Source organism: Ambystoma mexicanum, chromosome 6q (assembly GCF_040938575.1).
Source record: "Ambystoma mexicanum isolate Mex_15411 chromosome 6q, UKY_AmexF1_1, whole genome shotgun sequence".
In the NCBI taxonomy this organism is placed as follows: domain Eukaryota; kingdom Metazoa; phylum Chordata; class Amphibia; order Caudata; family Ambystomatidae; genus Ambystoma; species Ambystoma mexicanum.
The window spans coordinates 348760032-348782292 of record NC_090937.1 but is presented as its reverse complement, the minus strand read 5'-3'; the positions used below and the strand labels follow the sequence as shown (position 1 = coordinate 348782292).

The 22261-nt window shown below is 44.7% G+C and overlaps 1 protein-coding gene across 4 annotated transcripts in view; it reads left to right on the top strand.

Moving 5' to 3' along the window:
• The window catches only part of FSD1L (fibronectin type III and SPRY domain containing 1 like), a 707922-nt gene that overhangs the window by 56086 nt on the left and 629575 nt on the right, over positions 1 to 22261 (top strand). The gene's annotated exons all lie outside the window — the stretch shown is intronic.

Here is a 22261-nt window from a genome sequence, read left to right as displayed (position 1 = left end):
GGGTGGCGTTGCATCAACTTGGCATCCGGGATTAACGTGTAGGGTTCTCGTGAGGACGCTGCACGTTATTTCAGATGCCTTGTTGACCGCGTCGACTGGCTAGGAGGGATCACTGGTGCTGGTGGCCACCCCAACAACTAGACCCCAGCAGGAGGAGGACGTGCAGGCATCAACAGGCAGGGCACATGCACAGCAGCAGCAGGCTCAAGGTGGGAGCGATGATGGCTCGGGGCCATCAACAACAGAGAGGCAGGCATCGGCCGGAGGGCAGGAGGACCCTGGATTGGGAGTGTCTTCCGTGTGGCAGCGGTTGGGCCAGCAAATAGATGCGGAGCGGCGGCGGGCGGAAGAGGCACGGCTCGCTATAGTCAGGGCAGAGAACTCCATGCGCAGGGCGCTGAGGCGGGCTGAGTGCCTCGAGGAAATTCGCAGGGAGTTGGAGGTGGACATAGCATTATCCCTGCAAGACCTCGGGGGCCAGGGAACAGGCCCGCCTCCAGGACGTTGAACAGGAGTTCGATGATGCCCTGGCCCGGGAAATCAACAGGTGAGCCGTAGGACTTGCCCGCCGCCATTGTGTATAGTTCATTAGTGTTAGGTTTCCTTTCTATTTTTCTTTCATTTGGGGCACATGGACTATGCCCCACCTTTTTGTATATAGTTATTTATTATTTATTTATTATATATATATAGTTTTTGTAGGTTGCCTTTGGATTGTTGGGCTCATGGACCCTGGATTTTTACATTGTATATAGTTCCGGACTGGATTTGACTTCATTGACTTTTTTTTCCCATGGAGCAATGGTTTAATTTTTTTTTTACCTTTTGGTTTGATGGATGAACCCTTTGGAGCCATTTTCATTTGGATTCAGCATTCATATATTTTTCATTCATTTTGGACATCCAGCCTTTTGTTTATTCTCTCATTGGTTTTGTGCATGTCACCATGTGGGTTTTCTCATTCACTTGCCCCCATTGTGTGTGTCTGACGGACATGTATTGATGTGCATACTTGTCATTTGGGATCTATCATGACATGGGGATTTCAATGTGGAGTGGATGGAATACTTGGTTGGGTGTTTGGACTTGGTTGGGTGTTTGGACTTGGTTGGGTGTTTGGACTTGGTTGGCGTGGGGTGGGATTTGGGTGGCCATATGGGCCATGAGTGTGGATCGTGATGACGTGTTGGGAGGGGGGTGGGGGGACATGATTCGGGGCATGTGGCAGGTGCCCGTCGCTGCTGGGTGGGTGGGGGTACAGGGGGACATGAGTCGGGGCCTGCTGGCAGCTGGCCATCAATGGTGGGTGGGACATGTGTTGGGGCTCACAAGTGCATGGTACCATGTGGGCTGCCGGCGGGGTATCCCCAGGGTGGATGGGCTGCCTGCGAGGCATGCCCGGGGTGGATGGGCTGCCTACAGGGCCTGGCCAGGGGTGTAGGGTAGTCCCCTGTGGTGTGGGCTGCCTGTAGGGCCTGGGGAGGGTGGAGGGTGGAGGGGGGGCACACCCGGGAGGACCCACACTGCCAAATCTCGTGTAAAACTCACCGCACACCCCTCAGAATACACGTACCCTGCTCGCGCTAGCGAAAACGTGTGTGATGATACTCTCTGCGCACCCCTCAGGATACACGCATGTATCCCATCCACCCTCCCCATGCCCCACAGGCAGCCCATCATTCCAGTGCATGCCCCTTATGCTGTGAGTGTTGTATAGATGTGTACTAATGTAAATCCACATAGGTGTGTTTGGCATCAGTTGGCCTGTGGAGCTAAAAGTAGCTTCTGCGATCAAGCTATCCAGGCTCTTCTAGGCGCCAAGTAGGAGCTAAATAACTCCAGGCACTCTCAATTTCGAACCCTGAATGGTCAATCAGAAATAGAAACTGGGACCAATTGTTTGCATCATTGTTTTCTTTATTTGTGAATTGGTGACTATATGAAAGCAGAGTGCTTCTGAGTTTGTACTTCTTCACCCAAACACAATGGAACATAATGCTTGGTGCAGTTCTATGGCGACAGGTTTCTCCATAGGCCGATAGATGGGTGATGGAACGGTAGTAGGCGAGGTCAGCCGTGTTGAACGTTGTTACCGCTCTGAAGATCTCTTGAAGCTTATAATCACACGGTCTGTAGTAGAGTAGCAGCAGCATGGGCCCAGGGCCATTTGAAACACTTTTGGGACCTGGGGCACGGACACCTTTTGGGGGCCCCCTCTCCACTGAACCAAAGGAATTAAAAGATCCCAAATATCTGGTCATGCCCCCTCATCGTACTCACAACCCATAGCTTGATGTGCTGCTTTGCAGCGATCAAAATAATCATGGATACTCCCTTTCTATCCCACTACCCTGTTAATTCTTGCAGTAATCTGAATGATAAACGAGTAGCATTTCAAGGCCTACATTAGAAGTCAACGACAAGGGTACTTGTGTTCTAGCATAGGTAGAGCACACTTCATCAATACCAGGCACGAGGACGGTAGAGCGGCCATAGTCTAAACACAAAACACAGATCGTATGAAAAAGGTGCACATAATCCAGAATAGACAGATGAGTCCAATTAGGTGCCTGAAAGAATCCAAAAGTGCTCGCGCATGCATACAGGAAACCAATTGAAAGCAAGGAGAAAGATACAGATACCATAGTATAGCTAGTGGATGAAGATTAGAAGCGACAAGGAACAAGTCCATATTAAGGCATAATGAGATTAGAAGAGGGGCATGGATATCCATAAGTGTTGCTATTAGAGAGCAAAGTAGCTCTGATGTGCAATATATCAATGCTCACTATTATAGTGGAAGCAACACCAGAGCCAGTAAAACCATGAGTGAGGCTTTTTTGAAGATGACACTCGGAGTACAAAATCCCTCTGAAGAGAGACAATTTCCAAAGTTTTAGAGACAGGTCATTTTGAAAGTTTAGGCAATCTGAGATTAAATGAGATGACCAGGATCACACATTGGTTAAGAGGTGACCCTGGGATTTGCACCCACTCAGGAATGTCTGCACTTTACCATTTTCTTTTCCGGTTCCTACCATGAACTAAAATACTCCCATTTGATGGAACTGACCTGGGAAAGTACACAATTCACATAATCCAATTTGACAATTTCTAAAAACAAAAAGTTATGGAAGCATATTATGCAAAATGGGAGTTATCCTAGCTTTATTTATTTGAATTGATGTGATCCTAATACTTTATCCGGATTCCTACTTTGCATTTAAAAGCTTCAAATACACCCCAAACACAGACTTGTGAAACTGCTATTTACAGACTTGCAGAAAAACCTTTCAATTGTACAAAAGGACAACCCGTTTTGTGTGTCAAATAAGAAAAATATGCTTGCAAGAGGCCTGCGATGTCTGGGCCAGTGCCTTCTCTATAGAACCCCCTTCCACTACAAGGGGAGTGCTACAGGAGTTGTGCTGCAGTGAATGCACAAACTACAAACTATGAATGCCACAGTGAACACAGAATGCACCTGTACACAACAAATACAAAATAGGCTTAGAGTCTCAGCAGCATGCCATAAAAGGTGCCCTTTTAAGTCTGGTGAACTATGTAAGTTACTTCTTTAGATACAACAGCATTGTCGGGGCCGGGGCAAGTGCCCCTTTTGGCCCCCCATAAAGACGTCTCTGCATGGGCCGTCCTTGTTACAGAAGAATCGTGGGCAAGCCACAAAGTTTAGGGGTGAGATGAGACCGATGACCAAGTGGGATAGAAGTGAGCCCTTTCAGGCGCGTTTTAGAGCTTCCATCCAATGTTGCGGGATGAATGTAACGTTCCTGCTAACTCCGGAAAGTAACCTTTGTTGAAAAGGGTACACGTTTCAGTGGGAAGAATTGCATCTGCCAAGCAAGACCCTGCCATGGCAACCGCTGAAAAAGAAACTGCGAAAAGGTTACCGTTTTAGCGACACAACTTATTTATGATGTACTGAAATTGCAAGGGAACTGTGTGCTGGCCTTGTCCTACTTCCCGGATGATTGATTGGGTATGGTCTAAACATCCGATCGGCTGCTTTTGTTTGTAATCTTGTTGAGTTTACCCTTTTATTAAAATAGAGAGTTTGGTCCTGTGTCTAAATCTCGGGTGTTTAATTTTGGAAGTTCAACTTGAATCTCGTGGAAAGCTATTTCTTCTTCCCGATCTTGCCCCATTTTGCTGAGAAGTTGAGTGGCCACATTTATCTCATTTGGCCTAAATGGCCAGCGGCCATGCATGCTGTGTTGGTGAGATATTCCTTCTTGTTTGTGCCCTACGCCTCGGGCGCCTATTTTCCGTCAGCATTGATAGATGACACTTGGAGTTCCCTGTGATTTTTACCGAAAATTGTAATAACGAAAGCCTTTTAACGTAACAAAAATACCAATATTTTTTTTTATTTTTAGTTTGTTGCTCTCCAACCTCCCTTTCCCTAGGTTTATAAACCCCCTTTACCCCACCCCCCATGCCTATTTTTACTAAAACATTCGGTCTTTTTCTTTATTTTGGGTTAGGTAAAAATGTTTTCGTTATTACCTATTCAGTAATAACACTGGATACCGACACGTGATGTTTTTCCAGAATCCCTGTGCCATATCTGTCTCCCTGGGGCATTGCTAGCCTCCTGCAGGGATTTGCGATTATTTCAAAATGGCGCACACCCCACTAGGTTGGAAATCTACAAGTTCCTGTTTCAAGCCATATTCTTCTCCTTAGTTCCCCTTCCATCTGTCGAGTCCTTTGTGGATGGGATTGGAGCCATGGCAATGCATAGAACAAGACTGGCAGCTCTGAGGGTGGTGGGCAGGTGGGGCCGCTGCATAGGCCTTTGCTGGGGGCGAGTGGAAAGCGGGGGATGAGCAATAGGGATGTTGTAGTTCATGTCTGACCTATCTGCATTGTTTAATTGACTTTCTCAGCTCTTAAAATATTAATTCACATCGCATTTTCTTCCCTGCATTTCACACGACGGATGTTCTGTTTTTATCGTCCACCCTTTTGTCTGCATTAAATTAACCATGTATGTTTCTAGAACTTTGTTTCCAGGTTCGTTTATGAGCCCGTTTTTTTCCTCATAGAAAAGGACACCAAACGCTAGACTAAATGTTTGGTGGTTCTGGAGATTCCCTGGCGATTTGTCTCTGAATGAAAAGACTCAACTCCTGTCCCGAGGCTAAACGGTTAAGGCAATCAGTTCTACCCTTTGCGCATAAATATTTAGGTGGGAGTCTTGGGTGCTTGCTATGGCCATTTATTCTGTGTGGTATTTGGATAGCACAGGTATATAATTGGAAAACTGGAGGGTGGGGATTGCACACATTTCCCACATTCTTTGATCATATGGGCAACCCCTCCTTGCTCTCTGTGACAAAGGCCAAATGTGTCAACATTGTGAGTCATACAACAGGGACCACCGTAAGAACTGCTATTTAGAAACTAAACCAGCATTGTCTAAGCCCCTTGTTTTGGCTTTCATATAGTCACAAATGCCAGATTGCCCTCTGGTGTCATTTCGGTGGCTTCTTCCGCAAACCGCTAAATGGATGGGAAAGTCCAGGAGATTTATGTTCAGATAATGTTTTTAAAATTTCTTTTCTCCCCGTCTCACCCTCTTTCACACTTGTTTGTATATCATTTTCAATTAGAAATATGACTCTTCGTTGTGTATCAGAGGATTGCACACCAGAGCAGCTACTCTGACAGGAATAAGGATGCTACCGGCATTAACCCTTCAGTAACATTGGGCGACTAATCCTTAAATAAGCTGAACAAGCTTTAATGTCCATGGTCTGCATCTTTTAATGGCGTTATCTGTTTTATGGCCTGCCAAAATAATGTGCTAAAAGACAGCAGCTTCAGCGCAAAAATTTTCTTTTTTTTGTTTGCATTGGGAATATTTGGGTCCAAATGAGATAAATCTCTCCTCGAAGGTAAGCCTTCGATGGTGTAGAGGATGATGATTGGCATGCACAAAGTGAAGGAGGATGCATCAGAATTGGACACTTATATGGCAGGAGGATCTGTCCTCTCCAGAGGAGGGTGCGTTGAAGACATGACGAGGGTCCATGGAACTAGACTGTGAGGGGAAACGTGATCTGCTTAGCATCTGCTGGCTGCTCTGTTTAGGAGACTGACCCGCATTCTACCTTTGTGGAAATTTCAGCCATCCAGTTCCATTAGGCGGTATGAACGGTTTTGGCACACTACCAAAGACAGAGTTGAATATAAACACCCTAGAAACTGTCTAGTGGTGTTAATGGTGTCAATCGATTGGCATTTCTTTTGCAACAAACTGCCTGTTCATTGATGTATTGGCTTGAACTTTGCTTTCTCTTCTCTGTAGTCATAATGACTACATCAATAAAGAAGTTCTCAAGTCTCTTGTGCACCCAGCTGCCGCTGAGCCAGTGCAAAGCCACGTCGGCCTTTGGTGGCTCCAAACTCTGAACTTGTTGGCTGATCTGAAAATGGTTCCTTCATGTTTGACCAGCATCTTCACGCATCCCCCCCAAGCAGCTCCTCCATATCGTTACAAGATGTGTTGCATTTTAACATTCTTATTGAGACCGCTGTATAACTCTTATGCGAAAGGGGGGGGCTGAAATGCAGGTTAAACCCAAAAGGATGAATGTAGCTCTTTTGCAGGCCTTTTGGCGATCACTGTCAATTTGGCCAACCAGACTCCAGAGTAAACTATATTTACAAATAGCTTGTTGTTTTCCAAAATATTTGTAACTGCTCTAATGACCACAGTTGGATTTCCTGTTTGGTATGTTCCAGCAGGGTGGCTATTAATATGACAATGCCCCATGTGGGCTTCATGCAAAACCCTTATGTAGTTCTTAGAGAGGCACAGCTCCACCTCACTGACAAGGCCCAATCGGGCCGAAACACACGTCTGGGGTTGCTGTTGGTACTCTTGTTCAGAAGAGAATTGCCAGGCAGTTCGGTGCTGGACTGCCCTTGGGCAGGGCGGAGACTGATATGTTGTGGAAATTTCTCTTCTGTGAAAGGATAGTGAGTTAAAGACTCTGGTTGAGACTTTAACCCGGGATATAGGGTGGTAGTAGAGAAACTCCCCGAACCCTCCTTGTTTTAAAACAAACCCTGACCTGTATTAAACAGCACGACATGCTACCATAACATTCTTCAGTCTTACTGTGAACTGATACTAGGTGGGGCCAGACAGATTTCCGTTGGCATGAGAATGCACAATTAGGCGACCCTACAGACCACATGTATGCCTCCCTTTTATTTTATTTTTTTCTTCTTTTTTTAATAATTTTCTTTTATTGCCAACCACCCTCTATTCTCTCCCACGCTCAGGCCCGCAGAGGACCCAGACGACAATGGTTCACACGGTTAGTTGAACCCCACCCATTCGCATATTAAATTTGGGCTATAATTTATGCCAATTTGGCAAAAAGTGACCACTATTAAGTTATCTTTATATAAGTCCTAAACACACTCAAAGGTTTAAATGAAATTGCTAGAGCCAGTTGCTGTTTATTTTGAGGCGGATTGGTGAGGAGTAGATCTCCGACCAGTATGGGCCTTGTGATTTGTTACTGTTTTGCCCAATTATTCACTTTTTAAAGCCTGTTGGACCATAAACTGTTTTCTAAAAACCATTATCTAGTACACTTATTTTAGTTTTTGTCCTTGGTACTGGCACATATGAAAATACCAGTCTTTTGGAGCATTGGTCAGCAACTCACTGTTTTACTTTAGTTTTCAATCTACTCTATAATCAACTTAAAAAATGGAAGGTTGGAGTGCAGTGACATTGTCATTGTTTGATTCATCACAAGGGAATGTATTAATGGGGGTTGCAGAGAAATTATCTAAATGCTTAATGGAAAGTGTGACGCCGGACTCCAGCCCTCCCCCCCCAGCAATGTGTTCTGGCCATTTAAAAACCCTTCTTGTTTCAAGAACCTAACCTCCTGTGGATACATTAAAACCAGAGTTGATTAACATGTGATTTACCAAAGAGCTTGGACTGCCTCCACAAACCCGCCCTTATTCCTTCTAGGACTCTCCACGCCCAGAGGCCATGCCAATGGCAGAAATCCCTGTATAAAACAGGGGTAGAAACTTCAAGCTACGAGCCAGCAGCAAAGTTGCTCTCCAGCTCAATTCCATACATACAGCACACTGTTTCCTACTCCCTGTTAAGATGAATTTCTGAACTCTGTCCTGATGGGCAGAGGTTCAGAAGCCCAGCCTAGTTTCTTGGACCAGGGTAACCTTCTGGACAAGCCAGACCAATCAAGGTAGCATTGGCGGCGGTCAAGACTAGGTCTCCAGAGGGTTGAGCGTGATCAAAGGCCCACAATGAGCGCACACAGTAAACACCACCACAAATTACTGTCAGGTGTATGTATAAAAAATACATATACATTTATTAAAGGCCTTTTAAATCTAACACAAGATGAAACCACAGTAATATTAACAATTCTAACACAACCTTATACTAGTTAACATATATACATTAACTGTTGTTCTAAAGCAATATTAAGCAAGTATGGATCGCAACCTGTAACGGGAGAGGGTCAGACAGTGCAAATATACTTTAGGCAATTCTTCAGGAATCACAACTCTTAATAGGCAGTCGAATCCCTACAAAGGGTGGAGCCTTGTGCTCAAAAATACATTTAGCGCGGCAGCGCTCAATCGTGTGTTAAAGTACAAAACTGGTCCCCTTCAAGGGGCCGTAGTCTCAGAAAAGGGGGCGAGGCGATGAAGAACAGAGTTCAACTATTCTGGGAGGGTCTCCACAAGAGGGCAGAGGGATTTCCAGGAACTGGGAATAGGGTGGTAGCTCAGGCTACCCTTTCTAAGGTGAGTGGGCCTTGGGGGACACTCGTGCGTAAGTCTATGGATGCGACTAGGGGCCACCGTTAAGTGTTGCAAGTAGTCACTGACCCTCGATGCAGTCCGGACCAAACTTCGCCAGTCTAGTCCAGTTCGCTCGCGGTTCGAGTCCAGCAGTTGCACGTCTATCTGGCTTTCAAGGGCTGCGTTCCGGGACTTCAGTCTGTGGCGGGACAGTGGCCTTTTCTCCACTTCTGGGGAAGGGATCGGGTCAGTTCCACTAAAGCTCGTCTTGGGGCACAGGAGGGCACAGCAGCAAGGCTCCCACGAAGCTCATCACTACAGTACCGCCACACTGGTACTGCGTAGGCTCGGGTTCTGGCAGACTCTCCTAGCTCCTGACCTAGGAATGCTAGGTGTACGAAAGTCGGCGGGAGAGTACCTTCCACCAAGAGCTTACGGTTCCCAAGGTCTCAAAACTCGAGACGGCGGCGATTGCAGAGCAAAGGTCCCGCACGAGCTTGTCAGTTCACTGGGCGGACCAGTAACCCTTCCGAAGGGTCTCGTTTGCAGGTTAAGCAGGAGGTGCCAAGAGTAGTTGGACCCACTACTCCAAAGGGTTGAAGCGCCCTTGCAGGCCTTCTGTGATCAATGAGAAACGGGGGCTCTGATGGGACAACAGCGGGGTCAGGGTGCCAAACCTTCCAGCGGGTCTCCAGTGGTTCCACAGATCTGTTTCTTCGTTTCAGGATACTTGGTTCCTTTACTAAGTTCGGTGAGAACTCAGAAGAACGACCTAGAATGGATGTAGAGTGCCTTCTCTTATCCAAAGTTTGCTTTGTGCCAAAACAAAGGGCAACCAATGGAAGATCTGCTCACATCCAACCATCCCAGATGTGGACCAATCAATAACCACGTGGTCTCAGTCATCCCAGCACACCAGACATCCTGGCACCCAGGATGTGTATTGGAACTAGACTGGTCCAGCCCACCCACATCCTAGGCGCGCACACAAGGCATGCAGAAGCCAGCAAAAGCCTCGGTTTGCGTAGGAGCCTGCATGACCAAATAATGAATTTCCCGGGTTGGCTCGACCTGGGGAAGGCTAAGGAACAAAATGGCCAAAGGCCAGAACAAAGGGTTTTGTGGCATGTCCACTTTAGGCACTGTCCACCGTCCTGGGCCAAATGCGGTAAACGTGGTTTGGACAATTGCAGAGAGTCAAAATGCTTTAAAAAATAACAGCTGCCACCAGTTCCATCCTGGGCACACTTGTACATTCACCAAAAATCCTTCTGGGCGGTACATTGTGCACTGATAAAAAGTTACCAAGAAATGGTAACAAAGTGAAAGACTAAGCGAAACAAAGTCTCCCAGTACTGACAGTCTGAAGGCAATGCCAGTTTCCTCTTAAAAAGATGAGCTAAAGGCAGCAGAGTACAGCAGAAAACTGGGCTCCTAGGATGGTCAGACAAAAGCAAAAAGTTGGGGGGAGGGGGGGTTCACAACTTGTGGGAAAATTACACATCAATGGAAATCTTTCCTAACACTGACCAGAAATCCATTCCAACTAGTTAAATGCTAGTAAAAAATGTTGAGGCCCACAAGAAGACCCTGTAATCTAAATTAATTACCAGTGTACTGACTACACAAACACCTGCTAGGCAATGAAAAGCCCAGCTCTCTCCCGGCACTAAACAGATTAGGAGCTGGGAGTTGAAATTTTTTATTGCAATAGAACCCGGTTATAAACGTGTGAATTGCTTTATGGGTTCTCTGCAATCAAACCGACTTCCTTGCATGTTCCTGCTCCTTTACCACCTGGGAAAATGTCAGATGACCATAAACGCACAGCATTTATGGCCACTGTTTGAGCTTTCAGTAAAAAAGGTATGCCCATGCAGGACCCAGAGGTATTAAATACATTAATGTATGTCCACTGTTTTGGTGCCGTTCCACCGTTTTGTGAGTTGCACTCCTGTGATAGGTCCACTGATTCACCGCCAGAGTACAGAAAAGATTTAAAAATTCAAACCTTTTATTGAAAGAAAACAGTTTTAAAAATCTTTTTATTGTCCCAAATTGTATTTGCCAGCAGACAATGGCAACTTGACACTTTTCGCCACGATCCTGTGGCTTGTTCACAATTACCACCCATATGTCATAGTGATGTAATGATGGAAAGAGAAAAAGGTTTACACAAATCACTTTGGGTTGTTCAAAGAATGTAATTCGGTCATTATTCGGATGGCTGACCTTATTTAACAGATTGCATCTGCTAGTATACCACACATATGTCAGTATTTCTCGCTGATTGGAAGGAGCGTTTCATTTCTCCTACGAACGCTCGTGCTTGCAAGGTCCATCCCTCACAGCTGCACTGCGAGCAGAGCTCTTGCAGCCCATTCTGCTTCCTGGAGGGGGCGGACCCCTTCCTGAACACGTGACACAGCACGTGACTGCCAGCCTGCACAAGTTGCCGGCACAGCCGCCCTTGCGGCGTTAAGCCCTGGAGACTGTAAGGGCTGGAGATACTGTTTTGCTGTTTGGCTGTGATCTGTGAGTACACTGTTCTGGGCCTTCCCAAGCCAACCCAATTGAAGTTGTATTCTTACTACGAGGGTTTGGGGTGGAGAGTCGGACTCTGGCAGCTCCACAAGCCGTCGGGCGTTCCCTTCCCAGAAAATGACTATTACGCTGACACAACTCATTTACTAAAACTTTTATTTAATTGAGTGTGTAACATTGCTTTTTATTTTAATTCGCTCTTAATGCTAGGTTACATATATACTTCATAGGGTTTTTAGACAATGTACTGGTCTTTCAGAGTTTGATTTTCGCTATTTGTGCCATACTCTAACACTTGCATTTTTAAAATTTAAAAATTGCCTAGTATTTTTTTGCTGTGTGGCTCTGTCTAACTTCCCCTGACATCTAGGCTTATTTCCAGTGTATTTCTGGGTACCTTCTCTGACATAACTTTCATTTTTTCTCTCATTCTGCCTACTGTCAGGTTGAGGTTTTATCTGAATGACACGTAAGGGACTTAGAAGTCAGACTGCTATGGAGGTCTCACCTCCTTTGTCCCCTCCGCCCATTGTCAGTATACCCTCCATGCCATCTACAGTTATTGTGCCAGAAACCCCCATTCCTATTGCTATGGGGAGTTCTGATGATGCTCCACTACAGGCCCATTATAACCCTCTCCTTTTAAGGGACATAGCCCAGGCCCAAATTCATGTGAGAGAGAGGCCTGAGGTTTGCAATGCTATGGGTATCACTTTACGTAACACAGCTCATAATAACTGTATTTTCAATGGAATACATGACATTTCTATAGATACTCAGGAAGAACGTCTAGCTGCTACTCTTGCCTCCAATCTTTTGGTCGGGGTCAGTTTCTCAAAGACAAAAAGCAATATGGCATATGACAACAACCCTTTGCCTAATATCCCTCTTCCAATGACTGCCTCACTGAATTCTAGTATGCCCATACCCCCAGTCTTGGTGGATGAATCAGAAGTTACTGTATCACAACTATTAGAGAAGGACAGTGGGAGCGTTGTTATCTCTCACATTCAACCCTCTTTAGGATCCAAAGTATTACTTAGTGATATTAAGCACACATCCTCTTCTCACGTTAACCTTTCTACTAGTGTGGTGGGAATTCCCTTCTCCCCTAATGGGATCCCTTTGCCGTTCAAAACCCCTCTCAACAAGCCCCGTAACTCAATATCAAAAATAAAAATTAATCTAGGTACCCAGGGGAATCCAATCCAGGGGAAAAACATCACACATTTTTTTGGTAAGAAATCTGTTTCTAGCACTCTGGCTAAATCTCCTTACCCTCTTCCTCCAGTACATACCCCGGCCCACACTAACTTAATTAACGTAGCTAAGAAACTGGATATTGAAGATCTCTCAGTCCAGGATATTGACGATATCAGTATCATAGAATGTGCAGATAAGGCTATTGCTGATAGCCACTTGGACTCCCATCTTAACAAAACAAATAATGTAACACAACAAATTTGTGATGAATCATGGGCAGGTTCCCCTTCAGATCTCACTAACTTTATTGACGAGTTTACTGAAAAACAAAACTGGTTAAAAGAAAGAGGTCTTCTACCGGACTTCAAAACAGATCCGCCCAGTGAGTCTATTCTACATCATACCCTTAAAGATATTGATGATAGAATTAAACTCTCTCATCCAACTATCTCTGCGTTGAATATGGTTCTGAGTTCCTTTGTGAGTCTCTATGATAACATCTGGTCAGAGGTTACATCCCATTCACGTATACTTTCTGAAATATATTCTAGGCTGGAGGGCCTAGATAGATTTGAAGATTTAGTAAAAATTATAAAAGAAGAAAATCAATTTTTGAACACTCAAGGTCTTGACCCTACCTCCATCAATCCACCTTTGGCCCCTATACACGATTTACATCAGGGGCCTACGGGGACTACGGCAACTACTTTAGGGGTGGACCCCAATGCGGCCCCGGGTCTTCTGGTTCTCCAACCACTAGATCCTGATTCCCGGGGCCCTTCCTCTATGACTCCCCGAGCTGCCTCTGATGGTTTGCGAGAGGATGACGACCCTACAGATATACTTCCCAGTGTCCCGACTGTATTCTCTACGGAAAGAGGAGAGGACAAAGTACAGGAGGATCTGCCAAGGGTATCCCTCAAACCCTCTATACAAGATCGTTCATGTGCAGGTGGGACTGCAGAGTCGGCCGTCCGTTTTAAAGGTGACCATATCGCATCCTTAGGAGAAAACATGATTAGCCTAACTCCAGAAATCGCAGCAATTTCCTCTGAGCCCCCAGAGGAAAATTCCTGTCCAAAAGTCCCCCCCTGTCTAGGAAAGAAAAGGAAAATGAGCCAACAAATGAAGAAAACTAAAAATCAGAAGAATGTCAAAAAGATTACTTCGTATACTAATCAATTTTTCAAAAACCTCTTTATGGCAAACTCTTTAGTCCCTTCAACCACTGTTGCAGTTCCACAGGGGACTGATAACTCTGTTGAACCAATCCCCCCTTCCATTCATGTGACCACTCCAGATACCACCAATGCCCCACCTATTTTACCACCTGCATCTGTTTTAACGGATGCGGTGGGTATGTTGATTAATACCTCTGCTTCTATAGATGCGGGGCCAAGGACTGTTGGTACTGGTGAAATTGCAGTTTCTAGCATTCGGATAACACCTCTTACCGTACCAGCATCCACTAGTACCAACCCTGTAGCACTGCCTACTGATATTGTTGCAGCGGAGGCTATGGACTCTGCCCCAGAAGCAATTCTCCCCTCTACTTCTCTGGAGTCTACTTCTGGAAAAAGCCTGAATCATCCGGACACTTCTCTAACTACGCCGACTGTTAATATGGTTAACATTGATATGGTTAAACATTTATTTCAGTCACTACTTGTTCCCAAGATCAGCAAGGTGACAGTGTCTAATTCCAACGTAAGCTTGTCACAGGACGAGGTTCCTACTACTCGGCTCTCTCCTTCTGACCCGGCATTCTTGTCTGCTCCTGAGGAGCCCCATGTTAATATGGACTGCATTAAGAGGGATGGAGATATGACAGATCGATCAGACAATGTCTTATCGACTCTCCCCCCTTTTAACCTTGCTTCTCTTAGCATCTCAAATATGCGTATGTCTGCGGCTCGAGAAGCGGTCCCCTCTGGGTTTGACTTTGCCCATAATAAGAACGTTTCCAAATCTTGGGAAAGATTTCCACTGGGGCCAAATGTCAACCACAATAGGACTATACTAAGAGGGGCAAGGGGTTGTGATCTGGCGGCTGACCCCCTTGGTCACTTTACCAAAAAAATTACTGAGTCCTTACCTGTCTCTGCTACAACAAAAGGTTTTGGTGATGTTATACAGCTTTCCAGTCTTTGGGGCGAAGAGATGCCAATCTGTTTAAATCGTGGTAACATACTTAAAATCTTTCACCAACTTCTTTCGCTTATCTCTAGCTATGACATAGATTGCATTTTATTCCCTTTCCATGATCGGGTAGATGTTAGTAATATTATTCTTAGATCAAAGGTAGTTTTAAACTTGATCATGGGGCATATGGAAGGGTTGAAGCAACTAGGATTTGAAGCAAAAATAGTGGACTCTTCTCAATTTGCCAAAAATAACGGAGAGGGGGCTGAATATAGAGGTAATCTTACAATGGTCTACCATCCAGAAAGAACTCCCCCACCCCAACGGAGGCATTTTTTGCCCAAATCTAATGGAGACTCCGCGAGCTGGGCACATGTCACCGCAGGCTTATGGAAATGATTTAATTCCCGCTAAATCAGAATCCTCTTCGAAGGCCCGCCATCTAAATAGCTTCAGTTTCTTTTCTTGGAACTCTAGAGGTAATTCCCATCTGTTCACGAACCTAGAAACGGTTGCCGTGATTAAGGCTTCGCATTGTTTTTTTCTCCAAGAAACTTGGCTACTTTCAACTCCAGTTCTTGATGGATTCGATATTTTCTCTCAATGTGCCAAACCTAGCCTGGGAGGCCGCGCATCGGGGGGACTCATTATAGGGGTAAGAACCTCCTTCGGCTCTGTTGCTAAGGAGCTTTCGGATACACCTTTTGGCTTTATGGCCTTAGAGGTGTTTTTTCCGGATTCTAATTGTTACTTTCTCTTGGTCAATGTTTACTGGCATATGGGAATCTCTCCTCTCGAATTGTTTCTGGAGAAGTTAACTGATACAATCCTTGCCTGGAGATATCTGCACCCCATGGGCAAACTCATTTTGGCGGGCGATCTAAATTCAGACTGCACTCTTTGTCTGGAATCCAATTATGATGACCTGGGTTTGGTTATGGGAGACGACCCACGTATAGGACTAAAACTTACATGGGGCCGATCTTGGAATCTGGCTTTGGATTCAATTGGCCTAACTTGTCTTAACAGCCATTATGATGCTACTAATCCTTCCTGCCCAACCTGGCGTAGATCGTCCTCATTTTCCACCTTAGACTACGTCTTTGTCGACCACTCCCTGATTCCATTTTCTTCTAATGTCGAGGTGTCCTTTAATTCATGGAGCGATCATGGTATTCTCCGGGTTCAATTTCTATGCCCCTTTTTCACCAAGCTTCTGCCGGAGGGTGGACCCACTCAGCTTTATACTGTTAGGCAAGGGACAGGGATAAGGTGGTCTCCTTTTAACATCAGTGTTCTTAATAATAAACTGATCTCTTCCCTTAACCACACCTCGCTCTGCTGGAAAATAGCAGTCTTTAACACCTCTTCTTTTGATAGTTTTCTCAATGTCTTACAGAGTAGTATTTATGGCCAGCTAAGGAAAGGGGTCTTCAAAAAATCTCAAAACCATAGTTTCGACCAACAATTGGCCAATGTTAAGACCCTTACTAAGAAACTTATTAGGGATGTTCAAGCCCTAGATATGGATTGGGCAGATAAAACAATAAAAATTAAAACCATTCGTCAAAAATACAAAAACTACTGTAAGCATAGAAAAATTACTATGATTCAAAATGACGCACAGTATATGCTTGCAGTACTAATAAAACGAGATGTGAGGGCTTTTTGGGCTTCGGTTTCCAGCCTTGATAACACATTGATGGCTGATCAGCTTAATGCAATCCCAGAGGCCAAATGGTTTGACTATTACTCTAAACTTTTTGATATTGGGGAGGAAGACTTGGCTTCGGATGCATTGATGATTTACCCATCGAATGACGCATGGAAACCAGTTTTTGATCTGGAGACAGTGTTCTGTCTTATTTCTAAGGCTAAGAAATCTAGGGCGCCAGGCCCAAATGGCCTTACGAACAATACATTCAAAGCCGAGCCCGAGATTTGGGCCAATCTACTCTTCCTGCTTTTTCAGGACGTAGTAAATTCCGGGAAGGTCCCTATGAGTTGGCATACGGCCCATATTGTCCCAATCTTTAAGAGAGGCTTACGCTCTGAGGTAAAGAATTATAGACCGATCTCTCTTATAGACGCGGACTGTAAGCTTTTTGCTTCTCTGCTCCTCTCCCATCTTAACATATGGATTAGGGACAATCATATTCTCCCCAAATACCAAACTGGCTTCAGGGCCGGCCACTCTACCAATCTCAATGGTCTTATTATAACTGCCCTTCAGACCTCTTCCTGGGGAAAATCTGATGGTCCTTTGTATGTCGCCTCAATTGATTTATCCAATGCATTTGATCTGGTCATTAGATCCAGATTATGGGAAAAATTAACTAAATGGGGCATCCCGGCGGGCCTCCTTTCTCTCATTATGGCCCTCTATGAAAACTCGGGGGTACACATCAGGCTCGATTTGGCTGGTACTCTCTCTAGGAGGATTAGGACGCGTATCGGGGTGAGACAGGGTTGCTCGTTAGCTCCCTGTCTATTTATCCTCTATTTGGCGGATGTGGATAACTTCCTGAAAAATGCAGGCATGGTGAGTGCTAAACTTGGGGACCTGAGATTCTCATGGTTGGCATATGCCGATGACTTTCTCTTGTTCGACCAGACCAAAGTGGGCCTGCAGAGGCTCCTGTGTAAATTTGAACAGTACGCACTGCTAAATGGGCTGAAGATCAATCCTGGTAAAACACGTATCATGGAATTCTCAAAGGGGAGAACCCGAAACAACAAAGTATGGAAAATGGGGGGAACAAACATTTCTCGAGTTAACAAAATCGTCTATTTGGGCTTTTTGATCTTGGCCCAACCATCGGTGATAGAACTGAGACGATTTCTTAGACAGAAACTGCTCCCTCTCATCTCCCAATCACGTACTTTGGAGAATAAATATTGTACGTTTTCCCTCAAACCTGTGGTAGACTTTTTCAAGGGTAAGGTGACTCCAAAGTTATTGTATGGTATGGAACTCCATTACCTTACACTTCTGCCCTTCTGGGACTCTCTTGAAGGTATTTACTGGAGGAAAGTTTTAAAACTGCCCAATTCAATTCCTACTGTTGCCATTAGATATGAGTTGGGTCTGGTTTCTCTACGAGCTAGGATTCTTTGGAAGGTTCTCTCATTGTTCTCAGCCTTGCTTTCCCCCAGACCCGATACTTTATATGCTGATGTGGGCCACATGATTTTTTCCCAGACACACTCGGGCCACAACATATATCTCCATCTTTTCTCCACTCTCTGCGATAAGACCCTGATGGATATATCCTCCGACAGGGATACATTACTTACAAACCCCAACAAGGTAAAGGAGTCTCTGTTCAGCCATGATTGGAGTAACACTATCGAAAAACTTCATGGTTATTCCTCACTGAGTGATCTTCAATTTGATCATAAGAAGAGAGGTGTGATGTCCTTTATTTTGTTCCAATTTCCTAATAGACACTACCGCTCTCTTCTTATAAAACTCAGATGGAACCTTCTTCCCACTCGGGAAGTCCTACGTAAAAGGAAGAAGTTTTCTGATTTGGATCCCACCTGTCGTTTTTGCAAACTTTTGGGGGTCACTGAAACTTCTCGGCATCTCATTCTTGATTGCAAGGCTTTGACCTCTTTAAGGGACAAATATCTAGGCATTTTTAATGTTATGGGGCGACTTGGGGTAGACAATTGGATTTGGTCACAATGTCTCTCAATCTCGAACATCAAGGTTGGTCTGGCTGTGGCGGGCTTTATCAGAGCCCTTGACCTATATGCCCCTTTGGTCTGATTTTTGCTCCTATTCTTGGAACTATGAATTTTTTTACTATAGGAGCACAGTGTTTTTTAATATGAGCAATGTATTTCATATTTTATACCTTGTATTTATTCTATCTGTTATTCTCTGTAACTAGTATTTTATATTGACTTGACTAATCTTAGACAATCAAATTTCAAATCTGAAACCGGTTGATTATCTATTGTCTGTCCCTTTTCTGTAAAATTTGCTAACTCTTGCAACTTATGTAAATCTGTAATTTCGTATTTCTTTAGCGGGTATTTTCTTTTTTTTCTTTTTTCAAATGCAAATGCAAAGCAATGAATGTTTATCTCTTTCTTTTTTTTTACTATTTTGTTTTTTTTAATTATAAAGTTTGTTCTATTTGTAAAGGTTTTTTGTAAACCATATACAATAAAAAAAAAAAAAAAAAAAAATATGTCAGCAAGGGTTTGATAAGGTGCCAAGTGCATTGTCTAATTCATTTTCAAAGTTTGCTGTATTGCCTAGTGCAATAAGATTTGCGACTCTTCAATCGGCGGTCCATACTGTGGCAAAAATGTGTGGTTCTTCTATTGTAGCATTTTTGTATACGCTACAAAATAGTGCAAATAATCGCCATGATGGAGAGGAACTCACATACCTGTGGTGTTCTTGGATGAAATCTAAACAAAAAAAAATGCTATATCGAATGTTAGGACTATCAAAATGGTTAGAGCAAGCACCGGCAGCCATAAATGGTATGCCATATAATCGATACAATTATGGCAAATATAGCAGCAATGTGGGTACAGATAGGTAGTGTCTTGTGCTTATTAATGTATATAAGATATATAATTCACACAAAGGGCAAAACCTAAAATAACAGTAAGGTGGCATGTCCTCCCGCTCATAAAGGTGCCATTGTTCCTGCAAAGACGAACTGTGGTTTCCTGGCTCCGAAAGAGGAGGCACTACGTAGGGAGTCGCAACAGGACCTCTCAAAAGTTAGCACACAGTACAGGTGTCTGTACAAACCTAAGTAGTATTGGGTCTAATGGAAAACTATTAGCAGGCTCCACGTGGCATGGAGAGGGTAAACTGCACCACTAGCACAGGCAACAGCTTGGGCCAGTGGTGGCTGGCAAATTTTTCAGGATCCTCTCCTGCAAACTAATTCCTTTTAATTATAATTTTCAATAGTTATATTCGCCCTCTACTCCTCCTTATCTTGTCACATGGTTTCCGCTTCTATTCATATGCAGATGACACGCAGAACCTGGTACGTCTGGATCTCTCTCGTTCTGAAACTGCGGCCCGGCTCAGGAGCTGTCTCGAGGACTTGGGCGCCTGGATGGCAACCAACTCCCTTAAACTTAATGGCAGTAAAACAGAGGTCCTGGTGGTCAGGACAACCAGCCCCCTAAACTACTGGACCCCTGATGTTTGGCCTATCACTCTCGACCCGTTTCCCTTGCCTTCCCTTTCAGTGAGAAATCTAGGGGTCAAGTTTTAATCTTTGCTGTCGATGACTGAGCAGGTCGGTGCAGTCTGTAAAGCCTGTCACTTCAAACTGCGTACTCTGAGGAAGTTCTTCCCTTCATCCCTGGTCATCTTCATGCTCCCTGTGGTAGGAGCGCTGGTTCTTAGTGCAGTAGCTTACTGTAACTCGCTGTACTACGGCCAACCACGCTATTTGCTTAATCGCATTCAAATGCTCCAAAATGCAGCAGCTCGGGCAGTACTGCGCCCCCCCGGCACCCACTCATATGGCCCCACTCTTGAAACAACTGCACTGGTTTACGATCGAACAACGGATTCGGTTGAAATCTTGGTAACTGGTTCACCGAGCCTTCTATAAGGTGGGAGCGGAGTATCTTCAGGGGAAGTTCTTTCACTATGTCCCTACTCGTTCCCTCTGCTCACAGGCTGCTCTACTACTTTTTGTTCCCTGTTTTAAACAAGCCCAAATTGACGGTCGTGCCTTTTCTGTGGCAGCCGCTAAAGCATGGAACCAATTGCCTTCGGACCTTCGTTGCGATCTCCAACCATCTGGCTTTTAGGTGTACCCTGAAGACTCTTCTTTTTAAATTTTGGTCTGCCCCACCTGCTCCTTTAGCGCCAAGATGCCTTTGGGCGTATGTGCGCTTTATAGGATCATATAACATAACACGGAGCAAGTACCCTTCACTCACTACATAATGCAATGTGAGTTACAATTCAAGATGTTTGTATTTGCAAGGAATCTAAAAATATGAAGAACGTCTTGGAAATGCACAAACAGCTGTTGCTTATCTTGCGCATTGCTGTTCATGGGCCAGGATTGGGGGTGATTGCACAGTGCTGAGCATGCATCACGATTGGAGGAATTTGCAGTGTCATGGGAGCGCTAAGCTCCAGTCATTAATATTGCAGCCTTCGCCACGTCTGTCTCGGGTAGAGGGTGGAGGTCACCATGGTGACTCCCACAGAAGAGAGGTCTGGTGTAGGGAGGCGCCCTGATTACCTCTCACTAATGCATGCTGCCCTGGGAGCTGGTCTGGATGTAGCAAGGACTTTTTCACAAGCGAAAACAAGATCTAGCCACATCCGAATGAAGCATTGCTCAGATAACTGGGCATATTGATACCTATCCTTAATGTGCTTAGTGGGCCTACTACCTGGCATTGCTGTCCCAAATGGGCGGGATGGAATCTTGCACTTCTATCTTAACTGGCCTGGCCATCATTGGTCCTGGTGCTTTGCTAATGCTAACTGGACATCATTAATCTGTTGCTGCTTTGCCAGTTCGGCTTAATGGAAACTGGCCCTGTTGTGCTTACTAGAAATAAGTGAACATTGCACTGCTATGCGAATTGTGGATAGCCTTGACAATGGTATGGGTGTCTGGGCATTACATTTGGAACACCTGAGGTTTAGGTGGCCAAATTGGGCAAAGGTGAGTGTCAGCTAAGTTCCAAGGGGGGTCCCTTAACAGACTATGAGCATGGTCGTCCCTGGCAATTAAACTCTAACACGATAACAGGGCAACGCACCTAATAGATATACGGTGCAACACAATCCTTCTTCAACCAGAAGTGAAGAGCAAGTACTATTGCTGCATGCACTGCAACTGTCCCCTGTGTGGGGATGGGGCCAGCTAGAGGACAGGATGAACAGCTAAATATCCCTGCCTCTGGTTTAGCTATCCTTAGTCAGTGCTGCCATGCTGCCCATCTAATAGTGGATAGGAGAAGAAGACAAATGATTGTCCGTATATTTGACAGACGGGAATATACAATCTAGTCTCGTTGTTTTTGCTAACAAGTAACTTCACTTCTCACATGCCTCTAGCTCTCATTTCCAAATGTAAATAAAATGTATTCGGAAAACCCAGCTTACTATCTAGCAAACAAACTTTTAATGGCCGATAGTCTGGGGACCCTTGTTAATTAAAATCAAATTGATAAAAATGTGAAGACAAAATTGATCTACGACGGACAAACCAAAGATGCTGGTCCACTTGAGATTAAATTGCAACTGTAAAGTCATTAAATGCCATCACTACAGTTTTGTGTACCGGTTTCAGTGGTTGCATATTTCTTGTACCCGCTTTCTTCAGGACTGTCTTAAGTTAAAAAATGTGGTATACTCGCAGTTTCTCTATTCTGAGGCATATTGGCATTACTCCTTACCACACATCGCCTGTATCACGTCAATGTTTATGGACTGCAGCCGTGACTCTTGATTTAGCTTGTGTGGTCAGTTACTGGTATGCAGATCCAGACCGTAACTTTCTGGTCAAGGCCATCTGTTGCT